Source organism: Otolemur garnettii, unplaced genomic scaffold (genome assembly GCF_000181295.1).
Source record: "Otolemur garnettii isolate 467f Iridium unplaced genomic scaffold, OtoGar3 scaffold00010, whole genome shotgun sequence".
Classification (NCBI taxonomy): Eukaryota; Metazoa; Chordata; class Mammalia; order Primates; family Galagidae; genus Otolemur; species Otolemur garnettii.
In genome coordinates, this window is record NW_003852405.1 from 24,219,709 (window position 1) to 24,242,388 (window position 22,680).

Genomic DNA, 22,680 nt, shown 5'->3' on the forward strand with positions numbered 1-22,680 from the left:
GTAATATGCACAGATGCTATTCTACTGGGAAATGGAGTAGTGAGAATCAAAGTTCAAGTTCTTGCCACCAAACTGCCCACCTATGCCTCATCTGTTCTTATTGCTATAGAAAGACAGAGGCTTCCGGGCAGCAGGCTGAGCTTCCCCAAGCCTTGTTAACTGCCCTGCTTGTCTTAGTACAGCTGTTTTTATCCCATTTGCAATAAACAAAATCTTTATTCCATGGTTCTGATTCATTTATGCTATATGCATAATGAGGTCTAGTGTTTTATCAAGAGCTGTTTGAATTGCAAGTCACCTAGATGAATTTGTCTACGTTACTGGGAATAAAATGTTGTTGATGTAAACCAAATGGAAGCATTTCAAACTACTAGATGAGGAAACAATTTTTTTTTCAAAAAGAGACACCAATGTCTTTATTATGGAAAACAATCAACTGGGAGAAGGGGGAATAGATTGGGGGGGGGGGTTAGTGACACCCCAATCCAGTCCAGGGGCTTCTTCCTCCAGGTAACAACACACAAAGGAACACCTAGAACCTCTACTCCCCTTCTTTTAAATCCCCACAAGCTAGGGGGATTGTCTAATACCCTGTGGTTAAAGGGTTGCCCTTGAGACCTGTGGCAAAGTTAGACTTATGCTTTTAATGAAGACCGTAAACCAAGCAAGTAGGGCCTAAGGAAGCGAGGGTCCTTGAAGACAAATTCTCAGCATTCTCTACCTCAGCGTTTTACCTTACAGTTCAACCTAGGTCTAACTGGGCTGTGTGGGTCCACTAAAAGGAATAATGAAACCACAGAGATATCTAAGTGGTTGATAGCAGTTATCACACTGACCCAAACTGGAAGGGAAACCATTTCCTCCTCCATCATATGAGAACACTCCCTTTCTCTGGTGAAACAGTTGGCTATAGCAGGGCAGGGCATCCTGTAGGGCACCTAACAATTCCATAACTATGTACCCATAATGGTGTGTTGTAAATTTGGAACAACATATTTGTTTATACTACGTACCTTTGATTGCTTAAAATTAGTGTCATAAACACTAAGGTATTTTATCTTTACCCCTTTGGTGCTCATCATCAGATGTAAGATGTGTTGGGTGTGTGTGTGTGTGTGTGATGTCTGAGCTCCGATTTCTTCTTGAATGTGCATTGGTAGAGTATCTCCAACGTCTAGCATGTTACAGGTACTCCATGCCTATTTCCCAAATGAGCAAATGAGTGAACGAGTGAGGATACAAGAATTTTTAAAAATTCTCTGTGATTTTTCCTATGCAATGCAATCAGTATCATATGTTGGCTCAGAATTGGAGCTCAATTTGAGTGTATGATGCCAAATGATTACATGGAAAGTCAAAATTGTTAGTTTTTAAATTATAGGAAGTCTAGTAGTTTAAAAATATTAAAAATGAATTTTCTAGTTTTCTCTAAAAATAGTTGGTACTATGGAGAAAGAAAGATTGGTTGGAACTTAGTGAACTGAAGAAATAAATCCGACTCTATAGGTCGACTTCCTCATGTCACAAGTCAATTTGGAAATTATACATAAGATAAATCTCTTTTCTCTCATTGCACCAATGTATTTAGCTTAATCATGAGCATCAGTGGAGACAGAGATTGAAAAATAAAGTGTTCACTGTCTCCAAGACAAACCCCAAATAGGAAACTTGATATTCTGCCTAAACTCTATCTCTGGAATATGCTTTTGAAAAGGCATGGCATAATTATATGTAGCAGTATAGAGATTCTTCTGTGTATAAATATTTTCAAAAGCGTTTGAAATTGTTTGTATATCCAAAGTTTATAAATGACTTAGGAAATCCACAAATTTGCTAAATATGTTTCTGTGTTTTTATATTATGCTCTGTGATTTTTCTTTCTAAGTGGTATAAGTCATAGAAAATGTTACACAATATGGCTGGATGGGACTAAAATTTCCAAACAAAAGAAGCATCTGTTTTTCTAATTTAGTTTTTGAATTTATGTTGGTTTCACAATTGGTTACACTGCAAACAATGTGGTTCAAATGACAATGACACTGATTACAATTCTACTTTGCACCAAGAGCGGTTTTTATACGCAATTGTCAACTCCCTTAACTAACAGTAACTAAGCCTTTCAGCACCTCTGTACCTCGGGTATTGTTTTACCCAATGTGAAGCAGATTGAACTGTAACTTTGTAGAAGGCTGACACAGCTTTCATGAAACCAGAGATGGCTAGAATTCTAAAGCCAGCAGGTTGCAACAGCTTATCATTTGAAGTACATTGTACAGTATTGGAATAAGCTGCTTAGGAGTGTAATTTCTCCACAATGCTCATTTTTCTAGTACTTTGAAATGATTCTAACCTCAGGCACCAGGGGCCAGGTGAGCTTTGCTTCACCATTAATTCTTGCTTTCTTCATGTTTCCATGCAGTATGTTCCTACTTTCTCTCTTAGCCATGGAAGAGGCTATAGATGGGTACCAAGCATTCAGGACATCATCCTTCCTGACAGAAGTTTGATTCCTGAGATGGTTTCTATCCATTGCTATAATTCAAAGTTTCACTTTGAAAATTATTTGAATAGTTATGTCTATACTTTTATTTCCTTTTCTCCTTTTTCTTTCTTTTTGAGACAGAGTCTCTCTTGGTCACCCTCAGTAGGATTCTCTGACATCACAGCTCACAGCAACCTCAACATCTTGGGCTCAAGTGATTCTCTTGCCTCAACCTCCCAGGTAGTTGGGACTACAGGTCCCCACCATAACACCTGGCTATGTTTTAGAGATAGGGTCTTGCTCTGGCTCAGGCTTGTCTGGAATCTGTGAGCTCAAACAATCTACCTGCCTTGGCCTCCCAAGTGCTGGGATTACAGGTGTGAATCATCACGCCCCGCTGTACTTTTATTTCTTAAAACTCAGTTTATGTTTATGCTGTGTCCAAATAGATAGTGAGTCCCTTCAGGACAACATTTACTGTGTCCTTATTGCATTTCTTGTGTCCTTATTCATTCATTAATTTGCTCATTTGGGAAAGAAGCATGAAGTGCTTACAATGTGATGGACAAACAGTATGCCAGCTGCTGGCTTATAGGAACAACTGACCACATTTTCCTTGTTAAGACAGTAATTATTTCAATAAGGTTAGAGCTCTGAGGGAAACCTATTGGAGACTTAGTTCACCAATGTACTGTACTGAAATGTTTTCATATGTAATTTGTGCCTATAATATTATAATTGAAAATTTACATTGTGTAATTTCTATAGGTATGATGCATTTGTCCTGAGGACCACCATTTTGTCCCTTCTGTGTTGAGCGGGGATCTTATACTTTGATGAACCAGAAATGGAAAACTCTGAATAATTCCCTAAGGATTTACTGTGGTTTCATTAGGGTTTAGTTATATATTAAAATCCAGTTTTGCCTTATAAGTAAAATAAACTTACTGATATATATTTTTTTTTAAGACAGAGTCTCACCCTGTCACCCTCAGTAGAGTGCTGTGGTGTCACAGTTCACAGCAACCTCCAACTCTTGGGCTTAGGTGATTCTCTTGCCTCAGCTTCCTGAGTATCTGGGACTACAGGTGCCCACCACAATGCCCAGCTATTTTTTTTGTTGCAATTTGGCAGGGGCCGGGTTTGAACCCGCCAACCTCTGTATGTGGGGCTGGCGCCCTACCCACTGAGCCACAGGCACCACCCTGAATATATTTTTAAATGATAAGAACAAGATGTTATAATAAGGTGGAAAATGGAGATAATTTCTCAACAGTGAAACCAGAGAGGCTCAATGTATGCTTTACCAAGTGGCATCTGATAGTAAAGAGAAATTGCCAGATAATTAATTACTACCTCACTGAGAGAGCCCCACGTGGTCTCCTTTTCCCTGATTCCGGTTTATACCATTATTGACATTAACCAGATATGTAGACTTCACATGAGGTTTTTAATAATACGGAGGCAACTAACCTGCTTCTGGAATCAGGCAAACTTGGGTGTACACTTCGCTTTCACTCTCACAAACTGTATAATTATGGGGAAATAATTTTGTCTCACGTAAAACTCAGGTTTGCCAACTGCAAAACTGAGTAATTATTTTCCTGAGTATATAAAATGCTTTAAAAAACCACACCACTCTAGAGATATTGCCCGACAGTATTAGGAGTGGGTTTCAGTTAACTTGAATTTATGTAAAATTTATGGGAACAGGTAAGTCATATAAGATCACAGATGAACTAGTGCATTATTAGTGACCAGTGAGGAGGTAAGAGATACTTCCACGGATTCTCAATCCATCATTACTACACAGAGCCTAGGCACAGAGTTTTATGGAAGTGATCGTAGAGTCATTTAGTAACTTGAAGAGACATTGGTCACCAAGAAATCACGACAGCATTATGAGGCAAGTAATGGGTCCATTTCATAAGTAAGGAAACTGTGAATCAGCAGGAGAAAGTGCTTTTTTAGGATAAAACAACTCTACGAGGGGATGGCCTTGACTCTAGGTTTATTAAATTCCACGTATTGCATCCTTTCCAATAGCCTGTGACTCTAATTAGCATTATTTAAATGTAAGTAGCAATTAGCTGTATCAAAAGAGTCAAATCATCAGCTTTGATTTAATAATTATTAAAGGTCTATTACATGCCAAATACTTTGCAACAGGGCTTAATAAATATTTTTATAACATAATTCTTCCACCATTATACTTATTGGGCAAGGAATACAGAAAAGAAGATACATTCCTTAACTAAAGGAGCATTTATTTTAAAGAAAAAAAAGACTACATATTTTTTAAGAGTAGTTTTAGGTTCACAGGAAATTGAGAGGAAAGCACAGAGATTTTTGCATATGCCCCCATCCCCTACATGTGCACTGCTACCCACATCATCAACAAGCCCTCCAGAGGGTCTCATTTGTTACAATTGATAAAGCCTCATTAATCCATCATTATCCCCTTGAGTCCACAGTGTGCATTAGTGCTCATGCGTGGTATTGGACACTCCAGGTTGCCCAGATGCATAATGACATGTGTGCACCAGGATGGTGGTACAGCGAGTGGTCTCACTGTCCTCTGTGCTCCCTACCTCCTCCTAACTTCCCCATCCCAAGTACTCATCTGTTTACTGGTCCCATAGTTTACCTTTTTCTGGAATGTCATGTAGTTAGAATCAACACCAAATTGGAACCAAGCAATGGCCAATGAAAATAATTTTATGGTTGGGGGTCACCACAACACGAGGACCTGTATTAAAGGGTCGCAGCATTAGGAAGTTTGAAAACCACTGCTTTAGACCGACCCCCACTGACATTTACTTCCATATGTGCACTTAAGTGGAGATTGCTTAGTCCCAATTGGGTGTTGAGTAGATGTAGTTGTTTCTCTATTTTTGTGATGTTTCACTTAGGAGAATGGTTTCTAGTTCCCTCCAGATTGTCCAAAAAACATACCAGATCAGCATTTTTTAATGGCTGGATAGGACTCCATAGTCTTTGTATACCACATTTTATTAATCTATTCATGTGTTGGTGGGCCTTGGGTTGTTTCCACATCTTTGCAACTGTGAATTGTGTTGCAATAAACATTTGAGCACAGGTGTCCTTTTTATAAAATGACCAATGCCATCTTGGGTTCCTATGATCAGTGAATGAAAGTTCCTGTTTGACATCCTTGCTAACAATGGGTGTTGTATGTGTTCTGGATTTTTATCATTTAAAAAGTTACCTGGTGGCATCTCCTTGTTGGTTTAATTTGTACTCCCCTGATGGCATATGATGTAAAGCATCTATTTGTATGCTTATTTCTCATCCGTAAATTTTCTTTGATGAGGTGTCTATCGATATCTTTAGCCCATTTTTAAGTCAGTTTGTTTTCTTATTGTTGCATTTGAAGAGTTCTTTGACTATTTTGGGTAACAGTGTTCTTTGTTAGATATGTCTTCTGCCAGTATTTTCTCTTCATCTGTGGCTTGTCTTCTCATTCTCTTAACATTGTTTTTTTGCAGAGTAGAAGCTTCTAATTTTAATGAAGCACAGATTATCAATTATTTATTTCCAGAACCATGCCTTTGGTGTGGTCATCTATAGACATCTAGCTTTTCTCCTACATTATAGTCAAGATGTCTTGTAGTTTTCATTTTACATTTAGGTCTGTGATCCATTTTGAGTTAGTTTTTGTAAAGGGCATAAGGTCTGTGTTTATATTCTTTTTTTTTTTTTTTTTTTTTTTGCATGGGATATCCAATTTTTTCAGCACCACTCGTTGAAAAGACTATCTTTTTTCAGTGTATTGCCTGTGCAATACAATGATTGCCCTAGCTAAGACTTCCAGCGCTATGTTGAATAGAAGTGGTGAGAGGGGGCACCCTTACCTTATTCCAGTTCCTATGGGGATTGCTTTTAACTTTTATCTATTGAGTATGATGTTGGCTATGGATTTGTTATATATGGCTTTGATACCACAGAAGTTTAAAATATCATGTATAAATATTATAAATATTTCTATACACATAAACTAGAAAATTAGAGGAAATGGAAAAATTCCTGGAAACACACAACACCTCAACTCAATCAGGAAGTAATAGAACTCCTAAACAGATCAATAACAAGTAGCAAGATTGAAGCAGTAATAAAACAATCTTCCAACAAAAAAATCCCTAGACCAGATGGATTCACAGCCAAATTCTAGCAGTCTTACAAAGAAGAGTTGGTACCAATACTGTAGAAATTATTCCATAACATCAAGAAGGATGAAATCCCCCCAACCTCATTCTACAAAGCCAATATCACCTTAATACCAAAGCCAGGGAAGGACATAACAACAATAAGAAAACTATCAACCAATATTCGTTATGGACATCGATATAAATATCTTTAAATACTGGCAAACAGAATTCAACAGCAGATTCAAAAAAATAATGATAATCCATCATAACCAAACAGGCTTTATCCCAGGGATGCACAGATGGTTCAACATATAGAAATCAATAAATGTCGGCTCGGCGCCTGTGGCTGAAGTGGCTAAGGTGCCAGCCATGTACACCCAAGGTGGCGGGTTCAAATCCAGCCTGGGCCTGCCAGACAACAATGATGGCTGCAACCAAAAAATAGCCAGGCGTTGTGGTGGGTGCCTGTGGTCCCAGCTACTTGGGAGGCTGAAGCAGGAGACTCGCTTGAGCCCAGGAGTTGGAGGTTGCTGTGAGCTGTGATGCCTCAGCACTCTACCCAGGAGGACAGCTTGAGGCTCTGTCTCAAAAAAAAAAAAACCAAAAAACAAACAAACAAACAAAAAAAGAAATCAATAAATGTGATTCACACCATAAAGAAAAGCAAAAGCAAAGACCATATGATCATCTCACTAGGTGCAGAAAAAGCAATTGACAAAATTGAGTACCCTTTCATGACAAAAGCCCTCAACAAGCTAAGCATAGAAGGAATATATCTCATACATAAGTATATGTCATATATGATCCATATATGACAAAACCACAGCCAGCGTGATAGTAAATGGGGAAAAGTCGAAAGCTTTCCCTGAGAACTGGAGCAAGATAAGGATGCTCACTGTCCACCACTTATATTCAACATAGGGCCGGAAGTCTTGCCAGGACAATCAGGCATGAGAAGGAAGCAAAGGAGATCCAAATAGGGATAGAGAAGGTTAAACTATCATTTTTTGCTGATGATATGATATTATATCTATAAAACACCAAAGACTCCACTAAGAGACTCCTAGAATTAATATATAAATTCAGCAAAATCTCAGGATAAGAAAATATATCAATGTACACAAATCAGAAGCATTCCTATATACTAATAACAGTCAGACTGAAAGTCACATCAAAGACTCAATACAGTTCACAGTAGCTACAAAGACAATGAGATACCTGGAATATACATAACCAAGGAGGTAAAAATCTCTCCAAGGAGAACAATGAAACTCTGAGGAAAAATACAAACAAATAAGAACATATGCTTATGGATAGGTAAAATCAACACTGCTAAAATATCCGTACTACACAAAGTTATTTACAGATTTGATGTTCTCTCCATCAAGTTACCAAAGTCATACTTCACATATTTAGAAAAAAACAAAATCTATCCATTACTTTTAATCTATGGTGTCATAATACTTATGGGTTTCTTACAGACAACATACAGCTGTGGCTGGTTTTTGATATTCTTAACAATCTTTGTTTTTTAACTTGTGCATTTACACCATCAATATTCAAACTTATATAGTGGGAGCAATATCTGCAATATGTGTTATTGCTTTCTATTTTTTTGCCCTTGAATTTTGGTCCTTTTTTTGTCTTCCATTCTTTTTATTCTGTTTTTAGATTTAATTGAGATTTGCTTATGAGTATATCTATATATATGAATATCAGTTATACTTCTTTTCAAAACTTTGTGGTTGCCATAGAGTTTGCAATATACATTAGCAACTAATGCCAGTTCACTTTACAATAGCACTATATGCTTTGCAGGTAGAGTGAGTATCTTATAACAAGAAAATCCCAGTTTTTCCCTCACATCATTTGTATCATTGCTGTCATTCATTTTACTTATACTATATGAGCACATGTTAATACAGCGGGTGCCAAAAATTATCCACTTTTGAAGAAAGGAACCAACTATATTAAAATTGTAATAATATATGCCAATAACAAAAGATGAATACAAGTCACATTTGACTTCTGCAATTATAAAAGGTGTTCAGTGTATATAGATAATATAATATATAACGCATACATGACTGCTGTTGCTTATAATGCATATACATTTTTGGCACACTGGTACAGATATACGTCATTGATTTGTTGTTTTAATTATTTTGAACAAACTATCATCTATTAGGTGAGCTAAGACTAAGGATAATAATGTTTGGTTTTACCTTCACTTGTTCTTTCTTTTACCTTGTGTAGTTTCAAGTTTCTGACCTGTATCAGTTTCCTTCTCTCCAAAGAATTTCTTCACATTTCTTACAAGGCAAGTGCACTGGCAACCAATTCTCTCAGTTTTTATTTGTTTGAGACAGTCTTTATATGTGCTTCACTTTTTGTATGATTGTGTTTTGTGCTGCTAAAAAGAAATATCTGAGGCTGAGTAATTTATAAAGCAAGGGGTTGATTTGGTTCACAGTCCTGCAGGCTGTAAAAGGAACAGGGCACCGGCCTGAGCCTCTGGCGAGGACTTCAGGGAGCTTCCAATGAAGAAGGTGATGAGGGAACAAGTGTGTCATGTGGCAAGAAAGGGAGAAAGAGAGGGAGGAGGTGCTGCTGGGTTCTTTTCAACAGTGAGCTGACGTATGAACTATACAGCTATAAAGTGAGAACTCACTAATTATCCCAGGGAGGGCACCAGGCCATTCATGAGGGATCTGCTCTGCTCCTAGGCCCCAGCTCCTGGGCCCTACCTCCAACACTGGGGATCAAATATCTGCAGGAGACTTGGTGGGGCCAAGCATCCAAATTGCATCACTTTTGAGGTTAATTTCTTAGGGTGTATAATTAAAGGTTGGCGGTGTCCCCCCAATAAACTTTAAATATTTTATTCCACTATCTTCTTGCTTACATGGTTTCTGAGAAGAAGTCAAATATAATTCTCTTCTTTGTTCCTCTGTAGCTATTTTTTTTCCCTTTGGTTTCTTTCAGAATTTTTTCTTTTTCTTTTATGTACTTTGAAAATGATATGCCTAGGTATAGGATGTTTTTTTTTTTTTTTCATTTGTGGTTTTGGGGGTGAAGGGAGAATTAACTCTGCTTGTTCTCTGTGTTTCCTTAATAAAACTGTGATTTGGTTTCTGATATAAATATGGGTAATTATCAGTTATTATTTGGTTTCTGATATTAATATGGGTAATTATCAGTCATTATTACTTCCAATTTTACTCTATTTCTGTCTTTCTTTAAATTCCCATCATACACGAGTTCCATCTATTGCAGGTTTCCCATAGTCCTTGAATATTCTGTTCTGAAAATTCTATTTTTATTCTTTCAATCTTTTTCCTTTTCACTTTTCAGCCTTAGAGTTTTGCTTTAGGGCTTTTTTACTTAAATAGTCTCAAGTTCAGAGATTCTTTCTTCAGCCACATCTCGTCTACTAATAAGATATTCTTACGTCTGTTGTAGTTTTTTTGATCTCCAACATTTCTTTTTGAGTCTTTCTTAAGATTTAGGTCTCTCTGCTTACATTGCACATTTGTTCTTGCATACTGACGACTCTATCCATCAGGTCTATTAAAAGAAAAATGTGAGACAAATTTAGCAGTTTAATTGAACAAAGAATGAATCATGAATTCAGTAGCACCCCTCAACCAGAACAGCTTCACAGGAACTTCAGCACTGTCACGTGGTTGGAGAAAATTTACAGACAGAAAAGGGAAAATTACATACGGAAATAAGTGAGACACAGAAATAACAAGATTTGTTACAGCTTGGCATTAGTTAACTCAGGTTGAATAATTGGCTTCTGGTGATTGGTCAAAGCTCAGTGGTTGGTACAGGAGCAGGTTGCAATCTATTTACACATCAAGTTAGATTATAGTTTATGGAGAAACCATGAGGCAAAACTTAAAATATGAAAGGAGACAGCTTTAGACTAACCTTAATTTAGAAAATCCTTTGCATGTTAATCAAAGTTGTTTTACATTCTCTGTCTAAACCACTATAAATAAACTTTTAGTAATGTGGTAGGAGGGTGTAGGTGGAAGAGAAGTGTTTACAGCACGATGATCAGGTTTCAGTCTTGTAGAGACCCTATGCCTCTAAAGTGAACTTCACAAGTAGTTCTTAGTTTTTTCCCTCTGTCTGTCGGTGAGGCAGCATGGCTCCAGTAGGCTGGGTATAGATATTTCCCTTCAGCTATGTGGAAAAATGGTGCTGGCTGATGTTGCCTGTTTCCCTACCTCCAGGTTAGTTAGGCTATGATAACACCTCATTAGATCAGGCTCTGGTAAATTAGTCTCTACTGACTGCAGTCTTTGTTAACAAGAGTGTTCTAGCATGTTTCAAAATGGCTCCTTTCCTCTCTCCCCACTGGAAGCACAAAGAAATTTTTCTCAAATATTAGGTAGGAGAATTTGCTCAAGTTATTGGAGATTAACAGTCACAAAAGTATGGAGTCCCTGCAAAACTAGTTGCTGTGCAATTTTAAACTCACAGACTAGCCTGCACTGAGCCCCCAGTGATTCATAAGTACAGTTTAGGTTTTCTTAGCCTGGCTCTGGTTTCTGCAGTGGTTTCTGCTTGTGAGTCTCTGTTTAGGTCACCATGACTCCTTGTATTTTCCTATCAGTCTCTTCAATCTTGGGACCAGTGCAGTGCTTTGCTTGTGTCTTCACTTCTTTTATTGCTTCAAGAAGAGTTGTTAATTTTATGGTCCTTTTTAGCTATTTTATTTTACTTATTGTTAAGCTCCTTCCATGTGGAACTGGAAACCAGACGTCCAACAAATTTACAGTGTAATAAAGGAAAGACACGAAGAGTCAGACGCCTACCAACAACCCAGGTGTCACAGCAGAGGATTTCATCCCATGGATTGTATCTCATAAGCTGGGACTGTGTGAGAAACATAAGCAGCTGTAGACAACAACTAGTATGAAGTAGAGTTTGGATTCAAACTCAAATTAGTCTATCATTTCTCCTTTCTCAAATTTTTCTCATACCATATCTATAGTCATTGTCAGTTATGGGTTTCAGATACTTAGAGACGCAGCTCTTTGAGTAGCTAGGGCTTGATTGCACATGGTTCTAGATAATTTTGGCTTTGACGGGAGGGATTATTTTATGACACACAGAAAAATGCAAAACATAGTAGGCACTATTGTTTGCCTAAAAAAACACTATTCCCCACTTTCTTCTTTATTCACAGAAGCCCGATTTTGTTCAGATACTGTATGTCCAGGCATTTCTGGGTCCTTTCGAGATCCAAGAAGTAAATCAAGATTGGTTAAAAGAACCGAAACAAGCCCCTTCTCCTTCACAGTTTAGGCTCAGTCCTGTCATGTAGTTCTGTAAATAGGCTGAGAAGAGACATCTGCTGGGAGCCATCTGGATAAAGTCCATTAAAGAGACACACAGAAGGAAAGACTCCATTTTATGCCTCTTTACATTTTGTAACCATCTTGGGCCCATAAAAGCCAAGGCAGCTGACTGAGGATGACAGGTCATAAAGACAGGAAAAATTTAGGTCATTGATGATGTCAGTGTGCCACTAAATTTTCCAACTCACAAGCCATTCTACCTTCAGACTTCTTAATATGTGAAATAAAGAATATTACTTATTGCTTAAGTAACTTTGGGTAGATTTTCTGGTTCTTGCTGGAAAGAACTGTAAAAAGTTATTTCTGTGGAATCCCTTACATAGAACCCTCAATGAAAGGTTTCCTCCTTTAAATTTTTCTCATGTCCTCCTGCTTCTTACACCACAACCCTTTAGTTGACATGCTTATCTTATGGTCAGGTTGGAAACTATACGATGAAGTTTAAATTCCCTTTTTGGGCTCAGCATTAGATATCAGACCCCAAGTTGTGAAAAGGCTATTGTTTCTGGGCACATGCAAGGCACTAGGGGAGACCTATGGATGATTTGGCTCCAAAGACAACTTACTCAGAGATACATCTGACTGTCTAACAGGAAAGAGTGGGTGCAAGAGAGTGGTCAGTGGCAATAAAGTCAAGTGGTGTATGCAAATTTGGATTCCAATCAGCAAAAAATGATTTCTCTTTCTTTATTTTGGGCATAGAATGAAAATGTGGCTAAGAGGAAATAAAAGCATCCAAGGAAAATAATAAAATAGTTTGCTCTGTAGGTGTGCTATGCTGTGTTGTTCTAATATTCTATCAAGGTATATCAGTACTCTAAGAGAGGTTGCAGAAAACAAATATATATTTTGATATTTTTTGTGTGGGATTCTAAAATATAGCGGGTACATAATATATAAAAAGAGGGATGTAACATAATCTTTGCTCAAGTGGCCACCATACGGAGATGGGAACAGGCAGACAAATAACCGACCACTTAGAGAACATACAACTATCTGTGCTAACTAGAGATACACCAAGCAATACTTCAAGGGATGCCTCACTGTCTGAGAATTGATGGGAGTGGATTATGAGTGGGTTAGAGAAAAGAAGTTCCATGCAGAAGGAAGCATGTGATGTGAATCTTAAAGAATATACTTACCAAACTGCAAATAGCTTAGGGTAGCTGGAATGCATTCTTCATGCAGAAGTGTAGCAGGAGACTAAGTTGGAGAGATGGATCAGAATCAGATCACAAACAGCAAAAGAATAATGAGGGATTAAAGTAGTGGAGAATGGGTAGTGAGATTAGCCAATTAGCAAGACTGTTATTTATAACAACTCATTGAACATATCACACACTGAAATGATTGTTTAGAGTGACCGGAGGCACAATTTATCATTATAGTTAATAATGGGTATAGGTGGGGACCACTTGGGGTACACTAGGATGCACACCCACCCAAGTCAAATTGCAACATATTCAAGGGTCTTCCCCTGATAGAATTGAGAGTACATAGTGGCCAACCTCTGCTGGGAGTGGTGAGTAAGGGTAAAGAATGTAGGATTATTCCCCAGACTTCTAATGCAGGCAAGACTGATGGATATTATTTTCAGTGTATTAATAACTATGGAAGACAAAGCAGGATTTCCAGGAGAGGAAATGAGTTATGTTTTAGACATGTTGAATGTGAGATGCTTGTGGGAAAACTGAGTTGTGATGTCTATAGCAATCTGAAATCTGGATTAGGAAATCAAGAGCATGGTGTTTGGTGCTAAGACAAAAAATGAGGGAATCATTAACATAAGATGAAAATTGACTTAGGAGGGAGTGTTTTATACAAAGAGGAGACGAGAGGCTTATGGGCAAAATTGAGAAATTAGTCAAAGACACAAGAGTTTAAAAAAAAAGAAGAGTTTAATGGAAGAAAAGGTGAGAGCTGTTTGAGGAAAGATGCTGGAGGAACATCTATGGTTTTGTCTAACCCTGAACCCACACCCTTTATCTGCGAGCAGAGCCCCCTTACCTGTGAGAACCCATCCCCTATTCTCCCTGGCCCCTACCCTATACATGTACACACTTAATTCAGATAAAAGTAAAATGAGGCAGAGAACATGGCTGAAAATGGCCTACAAGTACTATGCATTCCAAATTGCTAGGAAAAGTCTTGGTTTATATCTATGTTCTGGGTAAAATTATTAACATTCTACTTTTCACTCTCAAAGATATTTTGGTTACAATGATGAATTATATGGTTACTTTACTTGAAGGCTCATCATCATCTGACCTTTCTCTTGGCTATTCAGCCACAATGCTGTCAATTCTCTTCCACACCTGTATCCTGTGTTCTGGCTGAATCAACTTTCTTCCATTTTCTCAAATGCATCCTAATTTCTTTTGCATCTGGAATTTGTGGATTATATTCCCTAACTATACTTCTTTTTGATTTATTTTCCAACACAATCCAATGCATTCTTCAAATCAGAGTACATGAATGTTCTTCCCAGAGACCAACCCTCCGCCTGGATCCAAGGCTCTCTCCCCATGCTCCTGCTGTAACTAATACATTCCTGTATTTGTGCAACTTTCTGTTGTTTTTTCTTGATATGCTCTTTCTATCCTGAAACTATACACTATGTGGGGGTCAAAGTCAATTGCATTAGTCTTTATTTTCTCTTTATTTGCCTTCAAAATTATAAATATTGTTAGGTGCTCAACAAATGCCTTTTAAATGAATAAAAAAAATCAATTGGTATAGATTATTCACTCAAGAAGATTTGCTGTGGAAAAAATGAGTGTACATTGAGAACACAGTAAGTAATGTAAGCATTAATTAAGCTCTTACTGTGTCCCAGGTACCATTTTAGGGCTTTTCGTTCTATTAACTCATTGACTCTTTAAAACAATCCTTTAATGTAGCTACAGTTATTGTCCCCAGTTTGCTGATGAGGAAGTTGAAGAATGGAGACGCTGAATAACTTACCCTAAATTACGCAATGAATAAGTGCAAGAGAGAATTTAGTTCCAGGCATTCTGGCTGGAACTTACTCAGCTCTGTTGCTACTCAGCTCTGTTAAAAACTACTTTGCAATGCCTCTTTCGAATGTAAGGAAACTAGGTACAAAGTTTATGTATTTAAAAGAATGGTATCTAAATGTTTGTATACTGTGAAGAAAAAAATAAAGTCAATAGTTTTCTGAGTTTTTTCTAACATGCTTTTTGGAGGCTATTTAGGTAGCTCACTAATTAAATTTTAGTGAGCTTAAAATTTAATTTCTTGATTGTATTTTCTAAGACCCAAAGTGACTTTCATATTTTGTCTGACAGAAAATGCCAAAGTAAAAACTGGGCAAATATTGCCATAAACACTGGCATACAATTGTGATTTTTGAATATGTAATAGAAATATTTTCAACAGTAGGTACATATATATATTGTTTGTGATCATAGCACTGGTTCTTTTTATTTAACAAGTAAACATAAACAAGCTTGGCTGCATCAACTGGCTATTGGTCCCTTGTCTAAAAATTTCATTAAAGTAGAGCAATAATAATAATAATAATTAAGAACTATAGTATTTTGTTATAGAAACCTGAACAAACTAGCACAGTCCACATACTTCTATATAAAGCAAACTAATTAGCAGAAAGTTAATTTGCATTCACTGGTATGGTTAAAATAGCCAGTTAATTGCTAACACATGGAAAACTTTAATTTACTTTCCGACTTTATAATCCTCCAAAATTACCTTTACTTTCAACACCATTTTTAAAATTGTCCTTTTTATAAGAAAAGAAAACTCTTGATTGTAGAGGCAATATACATTACATTGTTTTAAAACTATGTTATAAGTAAGAATTGACACGTTGAGATATAGTCTTCCAATTTTTAATTTTGTAAAATCAAAGGATTATAGATATATTGATAGATGAACATATTTAGATATATACATGGACTTAAAGTGTGTATTTTTAGACACTAGTTTGTCTTTTTTTGAGACAGAATTTCACTTTGTCACCCTGGGTAGAGTGCTGTGCTATTACAACTCACAGCAACCTCAAACTCTTGGGCATAAGTGATTTTCTTGTCTCTGCCTTCCAAATAGCTGAGACTACAGGCACCCTCCACAATGGCCAGCTATTTTTAGAGTCTCATTCTGGCTCAAGGTGGTCTTGGATGTATGAGCTCAGGCAATCCACACACCTCGGCCTCTACAGGTGTGAGCCACCGTACCCAGCTATTTTTCAATTAAAATAAAAATTTATATTATTATGTACTTTTAAAAGCTAAATAGAACATTCTATAGTTAATTAAACTATCAACCAATCACCAATTTGACATTTGTTATTGCTAATTTGGAAAGTAAAAATTGTACTATGATTATATTTAAATTGCATTTCTTTATTTGTGAGTTGAATTTTTTTCCTATTAGTAAATTTGAATTTTCCTATACCTTGTATCTCTCATTCATATAATTTGTGGTATTTTTATATTAACATTTATAAAGTATTTAGAATGAGTAAACACAGATTTTAAGTTGGAGAAAATGAGCAGAAGTCTCTTACCTAATTTTTGTGTTGAAAACATTCTAATGAGTACAGAGATAAAAATAGGGTCTGGTCTTCACTTTTATGCTTTACTTATTCACTTTATTCATAAAAATTCTAAGGAGTTATGATGCTGTCAGATGAAGATCCAATAAAAATAAGTTTTGTGCCTATGATTTATTTGCTATTCACTTAGGGATATGATAAGTTTTCAAAGAGGCTTACCCTTGCCAGATATTTGCAAATCTCTAATTTTTCTCTACAACGTATACGTGTTTTTAGATTTTGAAGGGAATTAAGTTTGGTTTTACAACCTATTGAGGTCACGTTCTACTAGCTCTCTGGAGGCCAAGGTGGGTGGATCACCTGAGTTCAGGAGTTCGAGACCAGCCTGAGAAAGAGCTAGACTCTGTCTCTAAAAGTAGCAAAGCATTATGGATTATGGTGGGTACCTGTAGTCTGAATTACTTGGGAGGCTGAGGTAAGAGGATCATTTGAGCCCAAGAGTTTGAGTTTGTTGTGAGCTGTGATGCCATGGCACTTTGCCAAGGGTAACGAAGTGAGGCTTAAAAGAAGGAGGGAGGGAAGGAGGGAAGGAGGAAGGAAGGAAGGAAGGATGGATGGAAAGAGGGAAGGAGGGAAAGAGGGAAGGAAGGAGGGAAGGAAGGAAGGAGGGAAAGAGGGAAGGAAGGAAGGAAGGAGGGAAAGAAGGAAGGAGGGAAGGAAGGAAGGAAGTATGGATGGATGGAAAGAGGGAAGGAGGGAAGGAAGGAAGGAAGGAAGGATGGATGGATGGAAAGAGGGAAGGAGGGAAAGAGGGAAGGAAGGAGGGAAGGAAGGAAGGAAGGAGGGAAAGAAGGAAGGAGGGAAGGAAGGAAGGAAGGAGGGAAAGAAGGAAGGAGGGAAGGAAGGAAGGAAGGAGGGAAGGAAGGAAGGAAGGAGGGAAAGAGGGAGGGAAGGAAGGAAGGAGGGAAAGAAGGAAGGAGGGAAGGAAGGAAGGAGGGAAAGAGGGAAAGAAGGAAGGAAGGAAAGAAGGAAGGAAGGAGGGAAAGAAGGAAGGAGGGAAGGAAGGAAGGAAGGAAGGAAGGAGGGAAAGAAGGAAGGAGGGAAGGAAGGAAGGAAGGAAGGAAGGAGGGAAAGAAGGAAGGAGGGAAGGAAGGAAGGAGCGAAAGAGGGAAAGAAGGAAGGAAGGAAGGAAGGAAGGAAGGAAAAAAGTTAGATTCTAAACTGGACAAATAATTTGCTTAGTCTGTTACAAGGACAATTTAATGGAAGAAATGACAAAATTTAACTGAGACACTCAACATCCAATTTTGTATAATTCCTTCCATCCATTTGTCTTTAGGATGAACATGAAGAGGTGCTTGAAATATGAGATTTTTGTTTCTACTTATATTATGGGGAAAATAGGTTATTTATTTATTTATTTATTTTGGGGGGGGGGGCGAGTCTTACTCTGTTGCCCTGGGCTAGAGTGCTGTGGCTTCATCATAGCTCACAGCAACTTCAAACTCCTGGGTTCAAGCAATTCTGTCTTGGTGTCCCAAGTAGCTATTGGGGAAAAATAAGACTTTATTATTTCAGGATCTAGTTGCATAAAAGTGTCTATCAATAGTTATTTGGTTACAACTAGAATGACCATATCATTTATTCCTCAAATTGGGGCACTTTCAATAATAAAAGTAGATAGCTGCATAATTAAAATGACAGAAGTTTAAAAAAAGCCATAATTAGATTTATTATATTAGTGGGCCTATAAATTAGTTCTTATAAAATTATTTATTATTTTAGTAGTATTAATATTATGTGAAACTCATTATCATCAAATCACAGGCCCTCTCATTTTCATTCTATAATGGTATGTAATATAAGTTTACTCAATTAAAAATAGGAGCTCCATCAAAATTCTTTCTAAAAGTTTAGATATTTCAATATGCTCTTAATGAATTTCCAAATTACATCCACCATGCCATTTGCACACTTATCGCTTAATCAGTTCAGTTGCTTCCTTGCTTTTTAAGGGATTTCAGTATCTTCCAATATATAAGCTGTATTTTTAATCAGTGCTATTTGCTTAAATCTTCAGTCATTGAGATTTGGGTGCTCCAGGATGGTAACTTCAATAGGCAAAATTTGAATGCTGTAGAATTTTGTTTAAAGATTTCCCAAGTTTTGAAAGACATGTTAACAAAATTTGGAGAATTTATTCACTAAATATTTAATACATGGATAAGACAACTAAGCAAATTTACAAAGAAATTATCTAAATATTTATTAATGTTTCTAAAATCTAATCTTTCATGATCAGCAAAAAGACTGTGCATGCACGGTCATGCTGAAGTATTTTTATAATTTATTTCAACATTAGATTCATCACTAGAATTTGTGATTCAGTTGGAAATATACACGTGATATATACAAGCACAAAAATAGACATACGAAGTGTTAAAATATTCATCAATTTTGACAACTTCAGCTTTAGTTCTCTCAGAAAAAATATCATGCATTATTGGGACCCTTTTTCCAAGCTCACTTTGCTGTTACACCGTGACATTTCAAATATTTTTATTCCACAGAATTCTTCATTTAGTTAAAAAAATGTTTTATGCCATGGAACTGTACTCTATCAACATTTGTATTTATGTCATAATAAAAAAAATCACATTTTTTATCTTCCGTTTACCTACCCCAACCTATAATTTTCCATGAACATAGCCACCACCACTAAAGCCCACAAGGAGTTAAGCTGTGGTGAATCTCTCTTTTGCAAGTTCACTTTTCTTATGAGTTGAACTTGAAAGGCAGGCATTGGTTATACTGAGTCTGCAATGGAAAGAGACAGGTTATTACTGGGAGTCTTTAAGGTTAGCTACCACTTAAAGCGAGAGTCGCACACACTACTAAGACATGAGCATGGCAGAGACCAGGAGTTTTAAGAAGAGGATTGCCCAATTCATCTTGGCTTGTTTTCATTACTAATACTAATACTTTGTTAAAAGGTAAATCACCCAAGAAGAAAATGCTGAACTGGATTGACTATCAGTACAAGAGTTATAAAAATGCTTTATTTTAGGGAAACATAATGTATGATCATCTTATTTAATAAATGAATGGTTCTCTTTTGGAAAACTCTTCTACTGTTTTTAGTTAAGCATTAGTATTTGTGGTATTTCTTTTATTCACATGGAACTAAATCATTGTGAACAAAATTACATTATACGACATCTAAGTATTCAAGATTACCCAAAATTGTTGGTATTAGTTGCAGTAGAAGTATTTTGAAATTCAATCATTTACAAAGTTGTTAGGAAGAAATATTTTAAAAGATCAGATGGCTCCTTTATATATTTTCCATGATATGTAGAGCTCAGTTTCATAGTGCAGATAATTTTACAGGTTTATTATTCCAAGGCCAAATGGACTGTGATCTACTTAAATATTATTAACCTTCCTTAGTATTCTTGCTTGTTGTTCCTAGTTGCTGGCTGAGTGTATCATGTCATTGTACAATGGCACAATTAAGACTTTTATCTGGGCTTCTTTAGGTTGTAGTTATTTTTTTCTAACTCTTCATGTTCAGTTTCAAAAGATATCTGAACTCAAACATCATCTCATTTTTCTGTTGGACTTATATTACAACCATCCTATGTAGCTATTTGTAGGGAAACATTGGAATGAGCTGTTGATAAGGCTTATGGATACTGTCAAATATTTTTTTCAGTGAAATATTAAGTTACTGTATCCTAACATAACAGTAAGCTGGGATGAAATATGAGACTTGGGCCACATAACATAATACTGTAGGTGCTAATAATGCAAATGCTACATTCTCAATGCAGAAAGTGTATAAATGCATTGTAGTTTTGTGCCTATCACAGCACAATAATATTCTTGCAAGTATTTTTAGAAGCAAAAGAACATAACGTCTAAGGTAGGAAGAATACCCAATACCCTCAACACTGTGCCCAGCATGCAATTTGTGTACCAATAAAAACAACACAGTGATAGTATAAGTATTGTTGGAAAGTGTGGGGACACATTTATTGGTAACAGATATTTCGGATGTGAGGACAATGAGCTTGCAGACTGGAAGCCTGTTTTTCTTAGTCAAGTGGCTGGCTGGGTGCGTACTGCTTATTCCTCAAATCTCTGCGACTCATGATCACAAAGCTGCACACTGGATGGCCGCAAATCACCTTTTCTTATTAAGTAGGCTTGTTCTTCCTCCAAGACGCATCTTCTCCAATGATATCACCATCACTAGTCGAGTTCAGGATTTTAGTAAATCTCACCATATTATTGCAACGGCATTCTAAATGGTCTCATTATTTCCAGTTTTATTTCTAATAGCTACCAGATTGATTTGTTTAAATCACAAATCCAGCAATGTTATCCCCCTAATTAAAACTGTTCAGGAGAAACTGGCACACTCATATGTTGCTGGTGGAAATGGAACATGGTATAGCTACTTTGGAAAATAGCTTGACATTTTCCTAAACATTTAAGCATAAATTTACCATATGACCCAGGAATTTTATCCCCAAGTAGCTACCCAAGAGAAATGAAAACAAATGTCTGTGCAGAGACTTGCATGTGAATGCTGGCTGCGGTATTACTCATGATAACCCCCCAAATGGAAACAATCCAGGGTCCATCAGCTGGTGAAAAGTAAGCAAATGATGGTATATCCATACCATGGAATACTATTTGACAATACAAAGAAATAAACTACAGATATTTGTGACAGCATGAACAGACATCAAAATCCTTATGCTAAGTGAAAAGAACCAGATGCAAATGGCAACATATTATATGATTCCAACTTCTGTGAAATGTCTAGACTCAGCCCATCTGCAGACACAGTAAGCAGATGAGTGTCTGTCTGGGACTGAGGCAGGAAGGAGTGACTGCCCATTTTTGGAAGGGAGACTTTGGAGTGATGGAAATATTTTACTTCTTTTTTTTAATTTTTATTTTTTGATGGAAATATTCTAAAAACTAGATCGCGTTGATGATTGCATAGCTCTATACATTTATTAAACACTGAATTATTCACTTAAAACAAGTGAATTTTAAGATTATGGCTCAAGAAAGTTATTGAGAAAATGAACAAAACTTAACAACAGCCGCAAACTCTTCACATGCTCCTGACAGAATCCGGCGTAGACTCCTAAGTGCTGTCCACTGCTCTCTCCTGGCCTCTGTCCAGCAGCACTAAGTAAACTCCTGAACAGTTACTTGTAGTTCCTGCACGTTCTAAAGTCTTTCTCCACTCTCTGCCTTTGCTCATTCCCTAATATAAGAACTGCCACTCCCCGTTATCTCTGTGTCCCAACCCCTTTACCAAGCATCTGTCTTACTCATCCTGTCAGCCTCAGCTCCTGCCGCTTCACCAACAAAAATTACCTTGGTCTCTGTGTTCTATTTCCCATCTGACCTCAAGATGAAGCACTGTCCCTAATGCTCTCATAATACTTCCAAATAGGACAACAGTAGGTGTCTTCACAGCTGTTTATTTCTGAGGCCGCCTCCTTCTTTGCACTCTGAGGTTGGCTTTATTATTCATTTTGGTATTCCTAGAACCTAGCACAGTGCTTGGCACTGCATACGTGCTCCAAATGTGGAATTATGAATTCATACATAATTCACTACTTATGTATGGCTGCTGGAGACTCAGAATCATTATTTATGGGGAATTCTCATCCCACCTGACATGTACTACTTCTTCAACCTCATTTTTGGCAGCTGAATTCCAAGAGAGATGACATAATGACATTTACATGAGATCACAGGTTAAAACATTTCATTTATGAACTCATGTCAGCTCATGTTTTTGCAGAATGTGAAATGGCAAATCTTTTGAACAAATCCATCACTTACACATAGGCTGTATCAAGTGTGTGCAGGCCGTGACTGGTGTCCCCTTACGAGGATGACAGATCACGCCGTCTAAAAGACTGTCATTTCCTGACGTGATTTGCAGTTCACAGGAGAGACCACAGGGAAGACGGGTGACCACTTGGGGACTACCTGTTACAGGTGAGGAAAGCAAGATTGTTTTCTGCTGTTATGAAATCACCTCATCAGGAGAGTTTGGAAGCGAGTCAACAGGCAGTGGGTAAACAA